The sequence below is a fragment of the Alligator mississippiensis genome, chromosome 3, assembly GCF_030867095.1.
Source record: "Alligator mississippiensis isolate rAllMis1 chromosome 3, rAllMis1, whole genome shotgun sequence".
Lineage (NCBI taxonomy): Eukaryota > Metazoa > Chordata > Crocodylia > Alligatoridae > Alligator > Alligator mississippiensis.
The window spans coordinates 296,117,579-296,132,889 of record NC_081826.1 but is presented as its reverse complement, the minus strand read 5'-3'; positions in this window follow the sequence as shown (position 1 = coordinate 296,132,889).

Here is a 15,311-nt window from a genome sequence, read left to right as displayed (position 1 = left end):
TCAAAACTTCAGAGACAATTTATGACTCCTGAGCACTGCATGTTGTGTGTTGAGAAATGTGAAACATTTCTGCAGTTTTACCAAACCAAATGATATTAAAAGGTTCATCCCAGTGAGCAATATTGGCAGAGACTGGTGCATCAAACTATATGAATGTAATAACGTTTATTTTCATGTAGATCCCATTCCAAAGGGCACTGAAGTTAGAAGAAGGATTCTCATATTGACCTTACTTGGAGTAAAAACCTTCATAATGGTCGCGTCTACACGTGTCACTCTGGCGATGTTGCTACTGTCAAAAGGAAGTACTAAAGCACGGCACAATATTAGCCCATACTGCACTGTATGCCAGGTGCATGATTATTTTTAGCCACTACCTCACCAGGGCAGCGTGCTATAATGCAGGAGAGTGCCGCTATGGTGAAGTAGCTACTGGTTATGTGTGGATGCATGTGGTCACTACATTGCCATAGCGCATCGCTATGGTGATGTGTCATCACATGAAGACATGCTCAATATGTTATGAGGAAAGGAGAATAAAGAAGGCGCGGCACTGTAGCAACATCAATGTACAACGATGTGTAGATGTGCCCAAAGGTAACCAAGGTGCAGTGTAAGTTGGGAAAACATTATAGACAGGGAATAATCAATCCTGGACAAAAGATTCTGGATTCTTTGGAAGTACCACTTGTCCTCCTTTTTTTTTTCTTTTAATGAGCATATATTTAATTAGAAAGGTGCCAATTTTTGGGGGGGGGGGTTTCTTCACTTGTCCGGCCTTCTTAATATACAGTGGAAAAAAGCAAGGAAAATGAAAACAAACAAATAAATAATCAAAACAGAAGAAGAAGAAGAAAATACATTTTAAGAAGAAAATAAAATTTAAAAAATTACTTGAAAAAATGAACCTCATTAGAACTATTATGTTTTTCTTTGACTTGAGCCATACACATACTCTTCCTTCTGATTTTCTCTACCGTTCCCACTTATTCTTGATGAGTTAAAGCTAACCCAGTTATGTAGAACATTAGGGACAAAGAAGAGGAAACAGGAAATGAAAACATGTTGTTGCCATTTTGATTATTTTTAAGCCAAAAACAAATTTATAAATAGAAAACTTGAAAAAGACACAGAAATGGTGGATTTACAACCATGGCTCATGCATCTTAAACGTGGCAAAGTTGACTCTATAAAATAGCATTGCATAACTTCATTGAGTTCAAACATAAGTAAAGGAGTGATTTTTATTTCCTTGGAAAAAAACTCATCCCAGATCACTGTGTTAGAGTTTGGACCATGAATCTGAAAAAGGCAAAATAAATGTAGTCGTTCATTTTGCACTCCTCCTGTGTGAGGATGCCAGTGTAGTACAGGAAATTACATGGCTGAAGAAGGACAAAACTGGGGAGGGTAAAGGGAAAATGTAAACCAATTTTGGGAAGTTTGAAAAAAAGTCTTGAATGTTGGAAGGGGAAATATAGTTTATTGTTTGGGGCTCTGGAACCGGAAGGAGGTGCGCTAGTATTCTTGTCAGATGAAAAGTTTTTATTTATGTCAGTGGTTTTCAAAGGGTGTTGTGTGGATCGGCCATCAGGACTTCCACAAAGATATTGGGGATAATGGTGATGCAGGCTGGGAGGTGGTGTGCTGCCATTGCTGGGCTGGGTCACCCGGTTCTGTCTCATCTCACATGGTCTGTTGAGCCAGGGGTAAGGGTTCTGCAGGAGAAGAAGTGATACGAAAGGGTTTTGTGACTTGAGGTAGTTTGAAAATTGAAGTAAAGATTTCAAGACCACAGCCTCAGTCCCAGATATCAAGCTAAAAGCACCCACAGATACCCCTTGGACAATGAGAGGCAATGTGACATTTAAAGGATCCCATCTCCATTCTACTGTGATCAGCCCTGCAAGATAGAAACTGAGAGTGAAATTCGAACTCACGTGAAGTCAATAGCAAAGGCTCCCATGAGTTCTGTGGGCTTTTCACCAAGGCCTTTTTTTTTTTTTTTCTTTTCAGTTAAATCTGGATATATCCATTAAAATAGTTCTGCAGGTTACCCTGGGAATAATTATACTACTCCACAAGGATTCTCTATTAAAGCTGGTTGCTTTTCATTTAGGGACATGGGCAGAGTCATCAAGTATAGTTTTTCACTATCATAGCCAACAACGGAAAATCATCCTGCTCCATCTTAGAACCAGTAAGGTTCTTTACCTCCCACTACCACTATCCAGTTTCCCTGAAATCGATACATTTTGTGAGAATGCTCCAACAACACCAACTGGAAAAAAACCCATTGTGATGGTTTTCAAGTTCTGATTCTGTTCCTGACCTTTTGTTCTGACTTTTATTTATTAATTTTTTTATTATAGCATTTTTCCCCATCTCTGTTACTAGTCTGCTTGCTGACCTCAGGCCAATCATATTATCTCTCTCTGCTGGGTTTGTGTGTAGGCTTTGTCAAAGGGTGAATTACTCAGGGGATCCCTGATTTCAGGGACACCTGATTCTGTTCTTTTGTCTCCTTATTACTTGGAAGAGTTAATAACATTTTATTACAAATCAATTTAAAATGTAACAGCTTCCATACCATATTAGCGAAAACTTTCAGAGACCCCAAACATAAGCACGCCTTGCCCCATCAGTCATTTCCGTCTTGCTCAATAACAGATGCTGAAGAGCTTCTCCCTCCTGTGGGCCCTCTGGAGAGGCCTGGGCCACTCTTCTCCCTGTTCACCAACTAGTCACTAGTGAACTTCCTGTTCACTAGTTGTTTTCAATCTTTTTTTTATTTGCAGACCCCTATTTTTTTTTTTAATGGAGATGAGGACCCCCTTTGAATTGTAAGTGTGGGTATAAACATCGTTCGCAGCCCCCTTAGAGTTTGAGAGTCTCCAGGGGTCTGCAGAGCACAGATCAAATACCACAGCTGTAGGGCTTCAGGCCACAGTGCTTACATCACCCGGGAGCAAGAATAGGAGGCAATCTAGAAGATGGCTTTTAAATGTGAAGCCAAATACTGATCATTAACACCAACAGTTCAAATGCTGAGGGACTTCACATAAAGAGATTTTCCCTCAGGTTTACGAAGTCATTGGATTGAAGATGCCATCATATTGTCCGAATCAACCAATTACCCAGAACAGTCAAGCAGATCTTCCAGACTGAACAAGAAGATAAGCTTTCACTGAAGTTCTAAGTTTCATATCAAATAGATGGACAAACAAATAAAAATTCGCACTTGGATATGAGACTGCATTTTTACAGGAAGGATATGACCTTCTGTTGGTTTATAAAAACCATTGATCTGGAAAAGTATTCTCATCAAGTTTCAAAAGAACCTTATGAAAACCATCCAGACATAGCCCATATGAAAGCCTTAGCTAAGCAGAATGTTTGGTGGCCAATATAGATAGGAAATTGAAGCATGCGAGCATAACTGTGAACCTTTTCACAAGTTAAAGGCTTGCCCGGAGTTATCAAATTCCTGGATATGTCCATCACACATGGAGAAGTGATTTCATGCAGTTTGCAGGTCTTTTTTAAAGTTATAATAGACTGGCTGTGGAAGACATTCAGTTGCGGTGGCCAGATGTTATCTCTATGTCCTCAGCTAACGTAAACAGAAACATTAAGAGCGATGCTTCATTTTGTGACACATACATTACCTGGGGAATGAATATGACATTAAGCCTCATTTTATATTGCAATAATTCAAGAACTTTTTTTTTTTCCAGGTTAATAATAATGTTCAGCATATTTTCTCCCTTTTCAGATGGGGAAGATGATTGTTTTGTTAAAATTCTGTAAACTGATATGAAAGACTGTCAAAGGAGATAAAGTATCATTAAATCAAAAACTATCTTCATTCTTTCTATCAAACTCTGCCACATTATTCTGCAGAACAGATGCCGGCTGCATGACTAAAAAGAAAATTCTAATGTTCCAGCATGAAATCTGTGAGATTTCACGGGGGTAAGGGCATCGACAGCTCCTAGGAAGACAGCTAAGCGTGCAGAACTTGGAGATCCAGTGTTATGTTACAGTGCAATTGAAAAAAGATGTGGCTTGAAGCATCAGCTTTTAAAAAGAGCTCTCCTCATTCCAAGTAGAACATCCCTATAAAGACACATGGGCAAGTTAAGAGATATTTGAGGTCCTTTGGGAGGCAATCACTACATAGCATAGCCTAGAGAATGAGAAGATGCTATTTGCACGCCTATTCTTCAAGGAAGTGTCAACATTCCCCACCCAAGATAAGTTTGGAAGTGTAAGATATTGTATCTCCTTACATAATGACAGATAAAGAGCTAAAAGAACTATGGGAAATTACCTCTATGCAGAGGCCTACAACAAAGCCAAAAAATCCCCATTCTCCCCAAGTGGTCCATAAACCTTCTGCTTGAATCCTGCACTAGAGTGAACTTCACCCAAGCTTAAGGAGGACTTATGATAAAGTGTTAACCCATTTGGCATGGTACCCAGGTATGATACACCTTTTAAAGTTCTAGTTGCGTCTCATGCAAACCATCACACATTATCATACATTATTGGTAGTAATAGTAGTAGTAATAGTAGTACAGAAGTATCTAGTATTTGTTTTTTCTGGAATCCCAGCTTATACAAAATCAGGAAGGATTGTACGGTCTTTGCATATTACTGGGCACGTCTACACGAACAAAGTTACTGCGCAGCAATTTAGGTTACTGCACAGTAACTTCTAGTATGGGTGTGTGTCTACACGTGTGCCCATACTGTGCAGCAACTATGGCGACTTGCGCCGAGTTGGGTGTAAATTTGCTACCTGCATCATGCAGGTAGCAAATTAAAGCCCACTTAGTTACTATGCAGTAAGGCACGTGTGGGCGCCTTACTGCATAGTAATAATGTGAGCGCACTCCAAGTTGGGAGTAACTTTACTCCCAAATTGGAGCACGCACAGCATTACTACATGCTGTGTACTAATGCATTACTACATGCATTACTACTACCAATGCTTACATGTATAGACACCTCTCTAAAAGCCACTTACTGTGCAGTAGCTTCCTGTGCAATAAATACATGTGTAGACATGCCCACGGTGTTTACACATACCTACATAGATTACGTTGGCTTTATATAAGACATAAATAATCTACTATTCTCTCCCATCTTGTTCATTTTTACTTATTTTTATGAAATATCTAAATCAGGAGAAGTCTCCCAATTTGAATATCCAATGGGGGGGGAGGGGAAAAGGAAGTTATTACATACCGCCAACCTCAAGCCACGTGCAGCACTGTGGAATGTAGAATGAACACAGTTTATTTCAGTCCTACACTGCAGGTGGTGCTTAGATTTTGTCAATTGAATTAAATAAAGCAAATGGGAAAAAAATGCCCTCTGTTTAAAGGAAATGCCTGTTTTAACATGTGTTTCCCTGTTAGCCCTTTTGCAAGAGTTGTCCTTGACACCAAATGCCAAAACATCTTTTCTATATAAATTATTAAGAAAGAGCATTGCATATATTTTGCACCAGATGAATTATGCACCCATTTTAATCTAGACAAGAAATAAGAAAGTCTTATTCTACTGCATATCTGAATTTTGTATGGAATTTTGCACATACTGTGATGTTGGGCCCAATATTTTATGCATCAGCATATCTCATGTTTTCTTTATAAACTGCAGAGAATCTGCACACTGAGTTATGTGTTAAAAAAAAAAAGCAATTCCAAATTTAAAACAATATGATCAGATCTGATTTTTCTTCTTCTGTTTTCTCCCCCGCCCATTCTATTTTGGGTCAATTAGAACCTCTGCAGTCACATTTAATTTGAGAAAGTCTGATTTCTCAGTGAAGACTAAAGAAAAAAAAAAAAACAAAACACACAGGATATTTTACACGTTTTCTTTCCTCCCCAGCCACAAACTTGTACTCATTTGCAGAAGCAGACTCAAACCAAACATATTTTGGAGAGCTGAAAATGTGCTTAGCGTATTAATTTTTACAGTGCCTAATATAGTCTAGCTTTCATTTAGCAATATATATAGACAAAGAGGGATGACCAACTTATATTGACTGGAAGAGTGGATGCACATAGCAGATTATAGTACAAACACAGATAAACAAATATGTGCTGATACGGCAGTTTTCTAGCAGCTCTTACGAGATGGTAACTACCTTCACCCCCCTGACTCCCCCCACCTTGATGCCACTAATTAGGGGGACTTGTGGCTTTTGAGCCTTTTATAAATGAATAAAGGGAAGGAGAGGGAGGAAGAAGAGAAGTGAGCCACCATGCTCTGCTTAAAACTTCTGAATATTCCCACTCAAATCAATGAGATAAAACATGAATGTAACTGCTCCTCTGAATTAGGGAAAGTAGAAAAAGGGATACAGGGAAACATGAACTCCAAGATTTAAAGAAATGATACGGAACAACCCAAGTTTAAAAAATAAGAAGAGAATAGAGGGGAAAATGGGGTTTATCTCAAGAAAAAAAGGTGGGGACAGGGGGCACAATGCAGATGGACTAAGCATGAAGACATGGAGAAATGTTGCCAGAATTTGCCTGCTAATCTTGCCTGAAATCTCTTACCCATGGGAGTTTAAAATATATCCTCCACCTCTTTCTTTCTCTCTCTCTATTTAGGTATTTATTTTTGCACTGTCTTAATTTTATTTTGTTTTAATGATACTGAACAAACCCTGAAATCGTATCAAGTCTTTGGGACATTTACAACCATCTATTTCATACATCACTCTTGGGAGTTTCCCTCGGGGCTATATTTGAGAGGCAAATGAATCCTGTGCACAGCTGGTAGCGTGACATGAACACTTTCTTTTTTTGTCTTTGCAGATTTAACCCTATGATACATAAACACACACACACATGCATACATATGCATATATATAAACATACTCACATGCATACGCTCATATATATATCTATGTGTGTGTGTGTGTGTGTGTATATCTTTCTTACTCCCTATTTTGTGATGCTTTACTTTTCTTGATGCTCAGTGTTTTCTAGATAAAATCCCAAAACTCTTAAGCAAAGCAGTTTAGTATTATCACACCTTTTTGCTAGAACAGGGCCCTTAGGGAGAAGAAGGTGTTTTGATAAGCAAGCCATCACATCTTGTGGGGCACTAGGAAAGTTGGGAATAGCACCCAGATTCCCTGCTGTAGCTCAGCTATAAACCTTGACAAGTGTGTAAAGACACAAGATTCAGATGTGTGCGGTGTGTGATGCAGAAAGAGCGGTTATGCCAGGAGCACATAAGGGTTGAGCCTAATGGGAGAAAAGATCTGAGCAATTAATAGAAGAAACAAGACAATTTCTTATTTTTCCCCCTAAAAAGTGAAAATTTTCTATATGCATGAATAATGAAAAAATAGTGAATAATTTATTCAAAAAATATTGCAAATTTGATTGAATAAATTATTCAAGCTCTATTATTCAGGCAGCTCTATTAAGGACACTTTGACATATTCTATGCATGATCTTTTCACCTTTTCATGCATGAGCTTTGTGCTTTTGCTGATATGTGGAAAATGGTGTTGTTTTTGTATTCTCTAAGGATGAAGTCCCCCCCTCTGCAGGATGCCACTACAGAACCTAGGGGCTTGCTACCTTACACTTCAGACATCAAAATATAGCTGGCTTTCTAAATTTCACCTTAAATTGTATCAGGCTTTGTCAATGTCATATTGTACATTTCTGAAATATAAAGTAAAAAAAAAACAACCCAAAAAACAACATGAGAAAGAGAGAAATAGAGGCTGTTCCCCAGATATCTGTGGTTGGGCCTTGATGTGGAAAATAATACTCGAAATCCTATAACAAAGAATGAGAAAGTAATTTCTCAGAATACATCCAGTCTTACAGAAAACAAGCAATATGGAAATGTGATAGTAGAGCCATTCAGAAACATTACTGTTTTGTTTTACAAACCAAATCTGGTCGAACAGGGCGGGAAAAAAAAATGCAAAGAACCTAATCCTCAGCTGCAAATACTGTGATGAATAAAAGCAAAGGCTAAATACAGATGTTCAAAAAGCCCCTGGTGAAAGCGCTCTAAGTATTGCCCTTTATTTAAAGTGCTATAAGTTAGAGTGGGAATGAACCAAACAGACATTCACCATTCAGTCCTCCCTGCACTGTCCAAGGCCAGCAAGGAGGGGGCTCTCCCACACATCTCCTAGGAGGCTCCAAGAGCAGCCCTTCTCCCAAGTCTGTCCCCACCCCCAACACTACTTGGTGACTGTTAGCAGCAGGTGGGGTGGGGAGTAAGGAAGCCCCTCACTGTGAGGACACCCCCACAGCTTGCTGCTGGGGCCTTGCAGGGGGTGGTCAGAACAGATTTGCGTGGGAGTCGGGTTCCCTTCCACCCCCTGTCCCAGACTTTTGACAACTGCAGCTGTAGCCAGGAGCTAACAAGCTGCTCAGCGAGAAGCCTCTGGGATTGCAGAAGAACACGACCTACATTGAAGTGCAATGTAGATGATACAGACATTCAAAAAAGTGTTCTAAGCTGAAGCACTCTAATTTAATATCACATCCATCAACGGTTAACTGAAGGCACTTTTACACAATATCTGTTCTGTTACAGCTTTAAAGAGCTTTCTGTGCACTTAACATATGTTAAGTGTAACATTTGTACCTAGCCAAAGAGTTCATTGAATTGGTATTTATGGATTGTGCTGGTTGCTTCTCCCTTAAAACTGACCCTAGTCACCTTAGACATGCCCAAGGGGCCCACTCTATCAATCCCTGGCCTTATATGGAGTAATGTGGGAAATTCTGGGATATGGAGATGCTGGAGAGGGTTAAGAAAAAGGTAACAAAGTAACAAAATGATAAAGGGCTTGGTAGGCAAGCTGAGAGAGAAAAAGTCGAGAGAGGCAGATGTATTTAGTTTGGGGAAAAGGAGGTTTGGGGGTGAAGAGAGGGCATAATAAGAATTTTGAAATTTGTGAAAGGCTAGCATAAAGAAGAGGAAAAACAACTGTTCCCCTTTGCAACCCAAAGCAGGACACAAAACAATGCCCTTAAGTTAGAGAAAAGTAGATTTAGAGTAGATCTCAGGAAAAGCTTCCTTACTGTTAGAGCAGTGAGGCGGTGGGATAGACTACCCGAAGAAGTTGTGGAATCTCCTTCACTTGAGGTTTACAAGAGAAGTCTGGATAAGCATTTTAAGGACAATTTATGAACTGCATTTATTCAGGGGTTTTGGAATAGATCCCTGCTCACCCCATGATGCTATGATTAATGAATACATGGAACAACAACTGGGTTTCATGAAAATGTTTTTAAATCCCTAACATATTTCACTGTGAATAAATATTTTTTCCAGAAATTCAGACTAGATATATAAGAACCATGGTGAAGGCATCCCAGGCAAAAAACAAAAAACAACAACAACAACAAAAAACAAAAATAAAAAAAGAAGAAAAGAAGAAGAAAAGCAAAGAAATCACAAAAATAATTACAGGACAGAACCTATGCCACCAGCTGGATACCTAGGTTGACTTAGCTTCCAAAGAGCAATGAGAAAGTGGACCATCCTCCTTCACATCATTTTATAGGATTTAGTCCTAAGTTTAAGATGACAGCTCATTACAAAAGTAGACATGATTTTTTTTTTTTTTTCAGCGATGGGAGTAAAGTGGAAGAGGATTTCATGAAGGCACCTAGTAAATGGTTTATGATGTAGCCTTAAGTAATCTAGGACCATAAGTCACATTGATGATTGGCATGATTAGGCTCATTCATAAATCATGCAGTCCCAAATGCCTTCTAGCACCTAAGTGCTAGATAGCCATCTAAAGGCAGGTATTCAATTGGCACTTAGAGCCAATTCCAGAAATTTGAAATCCTACTTCCATCTGCTAGTCCCTTTACAGACACTTACTGCAGTCCTGTTCATGGGCAACTGGTGCCTCCACCCCCACCCCAGCAGCCAGTCAGTAATGGGGGGGGGGGGTTTCCCTCGCGGCCCATCTCGCTGAACTTGGGGGGTTCCCTGCAGCTGATCGCCCTCAGTGGAGAGCACTGGCTGTGAGGTGGGGGGGGGGGGGCACCAGTGCTCTCAGGGGGTGCACATGCACCCCCTACATGGCCCTGTTTTGCCTATGAATGTTCATTAATTCTGTAGAGTCCCTGAAACTTGAGTATCTTCTCCATGTGCTCCAGGGTGGAAGGGGTGTTTTAATTAGAGCAGCTCTGAGAACTACTCTAACTAAAGCACTTGGAGCATCTCATGTATTAGCACCCCCCTACTTAAAAATGGCAGCAGGGGCGCTTTATCTAAAGCTCATTGAATGAGGATGCTGATACATGAGATGCTGGAGGCTGCTGGAGTGTGGTAATTACCATGCTTCAACACACTGGATTATTTGAGCCTGCTCCAACATGATTTAATTACAGCACATCAGAGCAGCCTCAATGCCCATGTTTAGGTGCCCCTTTAGGACAGTTCTCATCTTATTGGCTCTGCTTATTGCTGATCATACATTTATTTTCCTTTTGTGTGCCAAGCAGGCCAGATTTAGCAAGAAAGATGGAGGTTGCTTTTTAAATCTTGCCCTGCTTGTAGGCTAGTGGACGTGGCACTTTCCTGAGATATGTGCTCTAACACCCTCTGGGCAAGGACGGGGGAGAGAGGGAGGCTACAACCTGGGTCTCTCATTTCCAGAAGTGCCCTGCCTATTGAAGTGAAAGATGGATAGGCCCTCCACCTTCTACTGCGTCACTTCCTTTCTCTGTCTATAGTTTTCAGGACTTACACAGAAGAATGATGTTTCCCAGATGAAATAGGATTATACAGATTTTAAGTGGCAAGGTGAATGTCTTTTGAATCCCCCCTCAGGTATGACTAGAATCTAAAATCTGTGTAAGTGGCACTTGTGTTGGCTATGCTATGGTTAATTAGCATGTAGAACTCAAAAGGTGGATTCGGATTTTGGCCTTAGGAACTTTAAAAAAAAATTCCCCAGATCTTTTTATGCATTTGACATGCAGCAGAGAACTCCCATCCTTACAGTTGCCCTTGGAGTATGATCATAAAATAAATAATAAATATCCACATTTGCCAATATTTGTTTACCAGTCAACAGTTTCTTGTAGCCAACCAAAAACAAAACTTTGTGCCTTAGATGATCAACCCTCCAGCCTGAATTGTAGGGTTTTTTGTACATGTATGCAGAACCTGATCTAATGTGCTGGAAATCCAGTATGTTAAAGCAGACTCGATTAATCGAGTCTACTGGAGCATGAAAACTGACATACTCTGACAGCCTTCCCCATCACTTGTATCAGCATCACCATGCATCTCTGTGCTGAAAAAATGGCAGTGGTGCACTTTGAACTAAAACACTTTTGAACACTTTTGACCTGGAGGGATATGGGCAGTGGAGTTCCTCAGGGCTTGGCGCTCGGGCCTGCACTATTCAACATCTTTATCAGTGACTTGGAGGTGGGCGTGGAAAACACACTGTCCACATTTACTGATAACACAAAGATATGGGGAGAAGTGGGCATGCTGGAGGGGAGGGAAAGAATCCAACTCAATCTAGCCAGGTTGCAGAGGTGGGCGCATGAGAATAGGGTGGAATACAACGCAGACAAGTGCAAGGTGCTGCATCTAGGGAGAAGGAACCTGCAACACACCTATAGGCTGGAGAACTCCCTTCTTGTCAACACAGTGGCTGAAAGGTATCTTGGAGTCATTGTTGACTCCAGGATGAACAGGAGCTGCCAATATGAGGAAGTGGTCACTAAGGCTACCCACATTTTGTCGTGCATCTACAGGTGCATAACAGCAGGTCCAGGGAGGTGATCCTTCCCCTCTATGCGGCGTTGGTCAGGCCACAGTTGGAGTACTGCGTCCAATTCTTGGCACCACACTTCAGGAGGGATGTGGCCAGCATTAAGAGGGTCCATAGGAGGGCAGTTGCATGGCCAAGGGGCAGTAGTGAAGGCCCTACAAAGATAGAATAAAGGGCCTGAATCTATTCAGCATCTACAAAAGAAGACTGAGAGGGGATCTGGTGGCTATCTATAAACTCACTAGGAGGGACCAGCGGAAAATAGGTGAGGCTCTGTTGCCCTGGGCACCACCGGGGATAACAAAGAATAACAAATTGATTGAGAGCAGGTTCACACTTGATATCAGGAGGCATTACTTTATGGTTAAGGCTGTCAGGCTCTGAAATGGGCTCCCAAGGGAGGTGATGTTCTCCCCTACCTTGGGGGTCTTCAAGTGAAGTTTGGATAGATAGCTGGCTGGGGTATTATGATCCCAGCACTCGCTCCTGCCCAGGGCAGGGGGTCAGACTTGATGATCTGTTTAGGTCCCTTCCAACTCTAGAAACTATGAAAGCACCCCACCACCATTTTGGCAGCATGGGGACATGCGGCAATGCTGTTACACGTGATGCTCGCTAATTAAAGCACCCAGTGCCACATCTCGCAACATATGTAAAAATGCCCACAGCTTGCTGAATCATTAACAACATATAGCCAGCCAGAATAGTTCATGGCTGACACATATTCATTCAAATTATTTGACAAAGCCATTGCCAGAAAGTCAGGATATGTTTATAAAGGATATGCTGAGCAAAACAAGAGCCAACACCCAAGGCCAGGACAGTACTTATTCCTTTGAATTCAATAATAGTTCTCATGAGTAAAGATGTTCTCCTGGAGCTACTGAAGAGCTGTCTTTACTAGGTAGTTCACACAGATTTACTCAAGAGTTTTGAATCACTTGGAATGTTCTGATGGTTCCTGGGAAGGGACTTGAACTCTTGGATGAAAATGCTTGATAATTTGCTCCTCACTGAAGAGCAAGCTTTTTGCAATATTTGAGAATGACCCCCCAAAAGTGGTGCTACACGGCCAAGTAACTGCAGGCTTCTCTGAAAATTGGAAAGTAAAATAAATCTCAAGACTATCCTTCAAAAGTTCAATGTATTCAATTCTTCATGGACCAGGCCTTCAATTCAACCCTCAATCTGTTCTTACAGTATTATTTCTTTCACATCTGTTTTGTGTGCTACAGGTGTAGTGTAAGGGAGGTTTGATAGGGAGGTCATAATGACATCTCTATTTGGGAGATATTAAGGAATCCATTTCGAGTAGGTAAGGAACCTTTGTTATCACTGTTTTGCAATGTGATTAATTATTTTGAGATTCCCCCCTTTCGTGCATGCTATGTTAGTACAAAACTTTGACCTTGCAGAGAAAGATAATAACAGAACATATCTGTGGTATCCATGTGATTAATACCACAGCCTGGAAGTTGCTATGAGACTTATGGAATACAACTAAGATGCTTGAATACACCAACGATCTCTTCGCCTTGTTCACCTTCTTACTAAATAATTCATCAGCTTAATGATAATGACATTCAAATATCATAATTACAGCCGACTCTTTAAAAAACATCAATTCCAAAGCTGAAAATGTAACAGTTTCCCCCCTCCTTCTTTCCACCATTAGCTATTAATGCCAAAATATGATCTTTATTCATTTCACTGACATAATATAAAACCAACGTAGATTTCCCATTTTTCATAAAATTTCCATCCGCACTATTAGTTTCACTGATATCAGGCTGGGAAATGTTGTTAGGCTACAAGATGGACGACACTGCAAAACCTCAGCATGTTAAGAAGCCATAAAATTTTATTCAGTTCATTTACTGCTACAGTCCAGTAACCCTATAGTAACAGTGTGCTATTTTTATTGTGTATTTATTTAAAGGTTGAATATTCCCTCTACTGGGCCATCTAACTGAATTAATCTGGATTTCTAATGAACTCCATTGTAGGAAGCGAGGGGTGTGCATCCGATTCATTGTTTCTCTTTCTCTCTGACTGTCTTCCTGCATATATATTATGCAGGTAGTTTCTAAGTACTGAGTTAAAAACACTTGATGTATGAAAGAAAATTTGTTTAAAGGAGGAATGTAGGAAGGGGACAGTGTTATGGATCACTAGAGTAAGCATTTTTTGAAGTATGAAAGCTCTTTATCAGGATGCTGGTGCATCAACTGTTCTCAGTGGTGGTGCCCTAAGCCCATGCGACATGCTAGGCCCTGTATCTAGTGAACCAATGCCCTCTCCTACTTTGCTTCAGAGGGTGAATGATGAAGTGTTCAGTTTGCAAAGAATCATTGCAACTTTTCCCTTGTTTTAATTTCAAATTATCTGGGGGACTCTGGAGTTTCACTTGGAGGTTGGTGGTTAGGGAAAAAAAAAAAGAAAAGAAAAGAAAAAGAAAACCAAACCCTCAAAGCAAAGCAGAGAATCAGGTGGAAACAACCCAGTTTTGGGTCAAGCCCTCTGGTTCCAGGTTTCTTCCCAAAGCTGTAAATCAAAGCCAAATTTTTTGAAAAACCATTCCAACAGGGATCAGAACTGAATAGTGTGAAATGATCTAATTTCTATGAAATGTTCATGCCAGGCTGCTTCCTGCTCACCCACTGTTTGCTCAAAGGTCCTCAGTAAACCTTTCAGCAAGAGCCGATTGAATACTGTTCATCAGACCCAATCAGGGATTAGGCCACGCATAACAAACAGCTGGTTCCTGTCCCCAAAAGTTTGCAACATAAGTATAAAATATAGGACAAGAGACAATGGATAGATGCAAAAAAGCAGATGGCGGGAGCACAAGGTAATAGTGGGGTGATTATGAACAATGTGGTAAGCAGAGGGCACAGCATCCAAGCCGATGCTTTTTTGTGAGTATCATGGGAGAGGCAAGGTTTAAAGTCTTCTCGAATATGCCAGTGAATTTCAAAAGATCTGTACATTTAAGCCTGAGATCCAACCAATTTGCACCAGAAACTGGGGACATCTGCACAAAACATTTACTGAGCCATAGACTAATTAGCTGCACAATACACATTGCATATCTACACATGCACCCCCTATTGGGCTGGAGTAAACACATTTCCTCTGCACCAGCATAGTACTTGTAAACACAAGCACTATCCTGCTGTGGAGTTCTTTACTCCACAGCAGGGCACATATAGATACTTCCCCAGCTGGCTGGGGCATGAGGGTGCTTCAGTGTGGGGCTGCCTGCCAGCTAGCACTGTGCTGAAACATCTTTGTGCCCCAGCCAGCCCCTCTGCAACACACTGAGCCAGTGGGAGCAGACCTGGGCTGGGAGGCTGACCGGGCGGGACCCCTGCCAGCTGGGGCTGCTCTGACCTGGTTCAATGACTGCAGTCCTGGGTGCACATGAAGATACAGTGCCCCAGACCAACAAACTCTGGGTCAATAAGCCCTGGAGTTTATTCATGCACTTTAATTG